General features: G+C 46.2%; 1 non-coding gene across 1 annotated transcript; it reads right to left on the bottom strand.

Annotated features, from left to right (window-relative positions):
• Positions 1 to 7,155: 7,155 nt before the first annotated feature.
• On the bottom strand, positions 7,156 to 7,228 carry trnak-cuu (transfer RNA lysine (anticodon CUU)). Its single transcript has one exon. It is a non-coding gene; the product is annotated as a tRNA-Lys (tRNA).
• Between the last annotated feature and the right edge of the window lie 210 nt (positions 7,229 to 7,438).

Raw genomic sequence — 7,438 nt, 5'->3', positions numbered from 1 at the left:
TCCGAAAAGACCTCACTTCTTTGCATCCTTGTCGCAAAGTTGGGGGCAAAATTGATTAAATACCCTTTGCATACATTCTACAGTTGACCAAAGCCTATAGATGCGTCCTGGAGACTATATTGACTGGTTGCATCACAGCCTGGTATGGAACCACAAAATCCCCTTGAATGGAAACCCTACAAAAGTTACTGGATACAGTCCAGACCATCACTGGTAAAATCCTACCTACAGTGAGCACACCTGCGAGGAGCCCTGTGGCAGGGAAGTAGCATCCATCATCAGGGACCCCCACCCCCCGACCCCACCATCGAATCCATGCTTTGTTCTCGCTGCTGCCATCAGGAAGAAGTAACAGGAACCTCAAGGCCCACATCACCAGGTTCAGGAACAGTTAGTACTCCACAACCGTAAACCGTAAATCAGAACCGATTCCACAACCGAAAGATTCAATTTCAAGGACACTTCATCTCACCTTCTCGATATCTATTGCTTATTTATTATTTTTTCTTTTTTTGTATTTGCAGAGTTTGCTGTCTTGTGCACTGTCGTTTTGTTGGTCCGTCTGTGCTGTGTGCGGTTTTTCACTGACTCTGTTGTGTTTCTCTGTATTTACGGTGACTGCCTCAGAAGGCAGTGGGGGCCAATTCTCTGGATGCTTTTAAGAAAGAGTTAGATAGAGCTCTTAAACATAGCGGAGTCAAGGGATATGGGGAGAAGGCAGAAACAGGGTACTGATTGTGGATGATCAGCCACGATCACAGTGAATGGCGGTGCTGGCTCGAAGGGCCGAATGGCCTACTCCTGCTCCCATTGTCTATTGTCTATTGAAACTTTGGAGCCCAGCGCTCTAAGGCTCGCCGCACTGGTTCGCAGGGCTCATGACAGAGTGTGAGAGACAGAGTTTGTGTGCCAATGTGAGAAGGTATCGGAGTGTTTCTGTATTTGTTGTCTGTGTCATTGTGGATGAACGGACTGAGATGTGTAAACAGGAGGCACATTTGACAGCAGACGCTGGAATCTGGAACAACGCGGAAAATGCGGGAGGAACTCAGCCATCTGTGGAGAAAGATCAACGTTGACGCATTTCCGCATTTTGAGCGCGCGCACCCGTATGCAGACAACGCGCTCTCTCTCTCTCTGACACACACACACACACACACACACACACACACACACACACACACACGTGTTTGAAGTGTATCTACGGATTTGTCCTCAGTTAATCAGTGGGCCAGGTAATTTGTGATGACTCCAGACTGGGGGTTCAGTGGACAGCGTGGAAGGCTATCATGGCTTGTAGCTGGAACTGGACCTACTGGAAAAATGGGGTGAAAATCATAGATGCAATTCAATGCAGACAAGTGCGAGGTGTTGACCTTTGTTATGACCAACCAGGGTAGGTCTAACACCGTGAACGGTAGGGCACTGAGAAGTGTGGTAGAATAAGTGGATCTGGGAAGACAGGTCCATAGTTCATTGAAGGTTGCGGCACAGGTAACTAATGTCATTAAGAATGCCTTTGGCCTTCATAAATCAAAGATTCAGTTCAGTAAATGGGATGTTATACTGAAGTTCTATAAGATATTGGCGAGGCCTAATTCAGAGTATTGTGTACAGTTTTGCTCACCTACCTGCACGATGGATGTAAATAACATTGAAAGAGTGCAGAGAAAATTTACAAGCACGTCGCCGGGTCTGGAGGATCTGAGTTATAGGGAGACGTTCAGTAGGTAAGGATTTTGTTCCCTGGATCGTAGCAGATTGAGGGAGATTTCATACAGGTATACAAAATTATGAAAGGTGTAGATAGGCTAAGTACAAGCAGTTTATTTTCCACTGAGGTCGAGTGGGACTGCACCTAAAGATAATTGGTTAAGGGTGAAAGGTGAAAAATGTAAGGGGAACGTGAGGGAAAAAGTCTTCATTCAGACGTTCGTGAGCGTGTGGAACGAGTTGCCAGCGCAATGGTGCATGCGAGCTCGATTTCAACATTCACGAGAAGTTTGGATAGGTGCATGGATGGCAAGGGTATGGAGGGCTATGGTCTGAATGCAGGTCGATTGGATTAAGCAAATTAAGTAGATCATAGCGGACTAGTGGGGCTTAAGGACCTAGTTCCTTGCTGTACTTGTCTATAACTATAAAGACACATGACTGACGTTAGTTAGAAACTGATCGACGTCTCCTGCACCAATTAAGCGGTGTATGCTACTCGGCTGGATTCGTCTTTCAACGCATCTTTACTCTCCGCCTGAGCCTGGAGAGGTTCCCTGTGCTGTGAAAAACATCCTGCCTAGTTACTACAGACGTTGGCAAGTTGATGGAGAAGATCCTAAGAGGGAGGATTTATGGACATTTGGAGAGGCAAAATATGATTAGGAACAGACAGCATGGCTTTGTCAAAGGCATCTCGAGCCTTACGAGCCTGATTGAATATTTTGAGGATGTGACTAAAGACATTAATGAAGGTAGAGCCGTAGATGTAGTGTATATGGATTTCAGCAAGGCATTTGATAAGGCACCCCATACAAGGCTTATTGAGGAAGTAAGAGGGTATGGAATCCAAGGGGACATTGCTTTGTGGATCCAAAACTGGCTTGCCCACAGAAGGTAAAGAGTGGTTGTAGATGGGTCATATTCTGCATGGAGGCCGGTGACCAGTGGTGTGTCTCAGGGATCTGTTCTGGTACCCCAAGTCTTTGTGATATTTATAAATGACTTGGATGAGGAAGTGGTGGGTTGGGTTAGTAAATTTGATGATGACACAAAGGTTGGGTAGTTGTGGACAGTGTGGAGGGCTGTCAGATGATACAACAGGATATTGATAGGATGCAAAACTGGGCTGAGAAGAGTCAGATGGAGTTCAACACAGATAAGTGTGAAGTGGCTCATTTTGGTAGGTCAAATATGATGGCAGAATATAGTATTAATGGTAAGACTCTAGACAGTATGGAAGATCAAAGGGATCTTGGGGTTCCGAGTCCATAGGACACTCAAAGCTGTTACGCAGGTTGACTCTGTGGTTAAGAAGACATACGGTGCATTGGCCTTCATCAATCGTGGGACTGAGTCTAAGAGCCGCGAGGTAATGATGCAGCTATATAGGACCCTGGTCAGACCCCACTTGGAGTACTGTGCTCAATTCTGATCACATCACTATAGGAAGGACAATGGAAACCATAGAAAGGGTGCAGAGGAGATTTACAAGGATGTTGCCTGGATCGGGGAGTATGCCGTATGAGAATAGGTCGAGTGAACTCGGCCTTTTCTCCTTGGAGCGACGGAGGATGAGGGGTGACTTGATAGAGGTGTACAAGATAATGAGAGGCATTGATTGTGTGGATAGTCAGAGGCTTTTCCTCAGGGCTGAAATGGCGAGTACGAGAGGGCATAGTTTTAAGGTGCTTGGAAGTAGGTACAGAGGAGATAGCAGCGGTAAGTTGTTCTTTGTTTTTTTTTTAACGCAGAGAGTGGTGAGTCCGTGGAATGGGCTGCCGGTGACGGTGATGGAGGCGGAAACGATAGAGTCTTTTAAGAGACTCCTGGATGGCGACATGGAGCTTAGAAAAATAGAGGGCTATGGGTAAACCCTAGTTCCAGGACCCAAGGAACATGCCCCACCATGCCCAGTGTCTATAGATCGGTGGCACTGACCTCACGTGTTATGACATCATTAGAAACACTGGTCCTGACACACCTCCGGACCACCACAATCCCATCACTGGTCCCCTGCAGTTTGCTTACCAGCCACACATTGGAGCCCCAGACGCTTCAACGGGCTTACACCCACCTGGATGAGCCAGGCAGCTCTGTGAGAATCAAGTTCTTTCATTTCTCCAGTGTTTTTAACACCACATGATCTGCTTTACGAGAGAGTAAGCTCACAGAGATGCAGGTGAATACTCCACTAGTGTCCTGGATTACAGACTACCGGTCCAGACGACCACAGAATGTGAGATTGAAGAGCTGTGTATCAGACACTGTGGTCAGCAGCACAGGGGCACCTCAGGGGAGTGTCCCGTCCCCCTTCCCATTCGCCATCTACACCTCGGACTTCAGATACAACTCGGAGTCCTGTCGCCTGCAGATGTTTTCAGACGATTTGGCCGTTGTGGGCTGTATCAGACGGGGACAAGAGGCTGAGTACAGAAGACCTTTGTTTAGTGGTGTGGGCTGAATCACCTGCAGCTCAACATAACTAACGCAAAGGAGTTGGTGGTGGACTTCAGGAAGGTGAAAACACCCTGCATTCCCATCGCCATCAAAGGAACGGATGTGGATGTCGTCCGGGAGTCCAAGTACCTGGGACTCACCTGGACAATAAACTGGAATCAACTAAAATTACAGGGGCTCTGTACAAGAAGGAGCAGAGCCGACTGTATTTCCTGAGGAGGCTGCGGTCATTCAACGTCGGCAGTACAATGCTGCAGATTTGATACAACTCACTGGCGGCCAGCATTCTCCTCTACTCTGTAAACTGTTGGGGCAGCAGGGTGGGACACTGACGCCAAGAAAATCAATAATTTCGTCATGAAGGATGGTTCTGTTCTGGGGGTGGAGCTGGATTCCCTGGTGGCTGTGTTTGAGAGGAGGACGCTGCAGAAACTACGGAGCATTATGGACAATCCCTCTCACCCCCTCCATGACATACTGGACAAACAGAGGAGAGCCTTTAGTAACAGATTGATTCCACCGAGTAACACCACTGAACGTCACAGGAGATCCTCTCTCCCTGTGACTATTAGATTCTACAACTCCTTCTCCTTAAGTACGTAACTAGATGGTTTCGTTGCACATCTGTATGTTGCACTATTACTGTTCAATGCACAATATTCTTTTTTCTTTCCTCAATGCTTACATTTTGCATTTTAAAGCAGATATTTCTGACTGAGCAACTTTGCAACAGTAATTTCCTTCAGGATAAACAAAGTTTTATCTTATCCTAACTTAAACAAAGGGAACCTCAGCTATTTTCTGGACTTTTGTTTTTGTTCTTCAAGAGTTGCTGCAAATAAGCGGCTGCCCCGATCATCCAATGGCACAATTAACCGGAATCCACGGTGGTAGTTTTAATCTACTCGAAGTTAAAGAAAGTTGCTCTCAACACGGGGATCGAACCTACATCCCTAAGATTAAGAGTCTCATCCGCCACCAATGAAACTAGCTGACGGTGCCAGAAGGCGGCATGGAACGTCGGTGGTCAATAATCAAAATCAGATTTCATATCACCGACGTGCGCCGTGAAATATATTAACCTTACGGCAGCAACACAATGAAATATATGATAAACAAATATAGGGAAAAAACTGAGTTACATGAAGTACATGAGACCATAAGATATAGAAGCAGAAGTAGGTCATTTGGCCCATCAAATCTGTTCTGCCATTCAATCATGGGCTGATCCAATTCTTACAACCATCGCCATTCCCCTGCTTTCACCCGATACCCTTTGATGCCCTGGCATATACAGTATGTCTACTAAATAGTTACGTTAAAATAAGTACTGTAGTGCAACAGAAAGAAAAGGCAGTGAGGTAGTGTTCGTGGGTTCAATGACCATTTAGCAATCGGATGGCAGAGAGGAAGAAGCTGTTCCTGAATCGCTGAGTGTGTGCCTTCAGGCTTCTGTACCTCCTTCCCGACGGTAACATTATGAAGAGAGCATGTCCTGGGTGGCGGGGATTCTTAATGATGGACGCCGCCTCCATAATATACCGATCCTTGACGACGCCTTGGATACTATGGAGGCTGGAATCCATGATAGAGCTGACTAACTTTACAAATTACTGCAAATTATTTTGATCTTGTGCAGTAGCCCCCCCCCACCCCCATACCAGACAGTGATGCAGCCAGTCAGAATGCTCTCTACGGTACACTTGTAAAAGTACGTTTGTAGAAGTTTTCGAGTGTTTATTTGACAAACCAAATCTCATCAAACGCCTAATGAAATATACCCGCTATCTTGCCTTCTTTATAGCGGCATCAATATGTTGGGTCCAGGTCAGGTCCTCTGAGATATTGACACCCAAGAACTTGAAATTGCTCACTCTCTCCTCTTCTGATCCGTCTATGAGGATTGGTTTTGCGTTCCCTCGCCTTATCCTTTCTGAAGTCCACAATCAGCCCTTTGGTCTTGCCGACGTTGAGAGCAAGGTTGTTGCAACGACACCACTCGACTAAATGGTTTACATCGCTCCTGTACGCCCTTTAGTCACCAGCTGAAATTCTGCCAACAATGCTTCTATCATCAGCAAATTTATAGATGCCAGCATTTCGATGCAACGTTCACCGCAGATGCATCTGTGTACAAGTGTTGTGACGACATTGGTCAGACAGCACCGGGAATGTTACGTCCAATTCCCGTTGTCATACCATAGACATTACGTCATTGAACTGTAGAGGGAGCAGAGCGTTCCACGAGGTGTCGCTGTGACTGGAGGATTGAATTACAGGGAGAGTCCGGATGGTCTGGAGTCAGGAGGCTACCGAAATGAAACCCGGAAGAAACAAAAGCGGTCAAACTGCATCTGTGGGGGGTAATTGTACCAATGCGGAGGAATAGAGAGATCTACCAAACAGTGGTGGACACAGACCAGTCGATGACAGACAAAACCCTCCCCACCATTGAGCACATCTACAAATAGCGCTGCCACAAGAAATCAGCAAGTATCATCAAGGACCCACCATCCAGGCCATGCTCTCTTGTCGCTGCCCCCACGCCACCAGTTTCAGGAAGAGTGGTTACCCTGCAAACATTAGGCTCCTGATTCTTCAACAACTATCAGTGTGGATAACTTCACTCACCCGAACACTGACCGGATTCCAAAACCTACAGGCCCACTTTCAAGGACTCCAAGTTCTCAGCGTTATTTATTTATTTGCAAAAGTTGTCCTTCTGCATATTGGTTTTGTGACCATCTTTGGTTATGTACAGTTTATCATAAATTGTATTATATTTCTTTCTTATTTTCCCGCAAATACCTGCAATAAAATGAATCTCAGGGGAGTATATGGTGACATATACCTAACGTAGTATCACAATAAAATCGGTTTTTGGGACGAGGAAAGTTAGGTAGCCGGATGATAGCCGATATAAAGAGATGGAGTGAAGAATCGCTGAGATTTTCCCCAGAGGCAGTTAAAGAGAGAGAGTATCGCCCAACGTGGGGCTCGAACCCACGACCCTGAGATTAAGAGTCTCATGCTCTACCGACTGAGCTAGCCGGGCTCTGCCATGAACTCAATTTCTTAGTTCCTTCTCTGGGTGTTGGAGCCAGAAAAATGATTAGAAACCTCAAGATACTGTATCATCCAAAACCTCTATAGATACGCGGTGGACAGTATACTGACTGCTTGCATCATGTTCTAGTATGGAAGTACCAATGCGTGCGTGTATGAATTTTCCGGTCTGTGTTTGTGTAATCATCATCATCATCAG

The sequence above is a fragment of the Mobula hypostoma genome, chromosome 5, assembly GCF_963921235.1.
Source record: "Mobula hypostoma chromosome 5, sMobHyp1.1, whole genome shotgun sequence".
In the NCBI taxonomy this organism is placed as follows: Eukaryota; Metazoa; Chordata; class Chondrichthyes; order Myliobatiformes; family Myliobatidae; genus Mobula; species Mobula hypostoma.
Note: the sequence above shows the minus strand (reverse complement) of the source record. Positions and strands in the feature narration are given on the sequence as shown.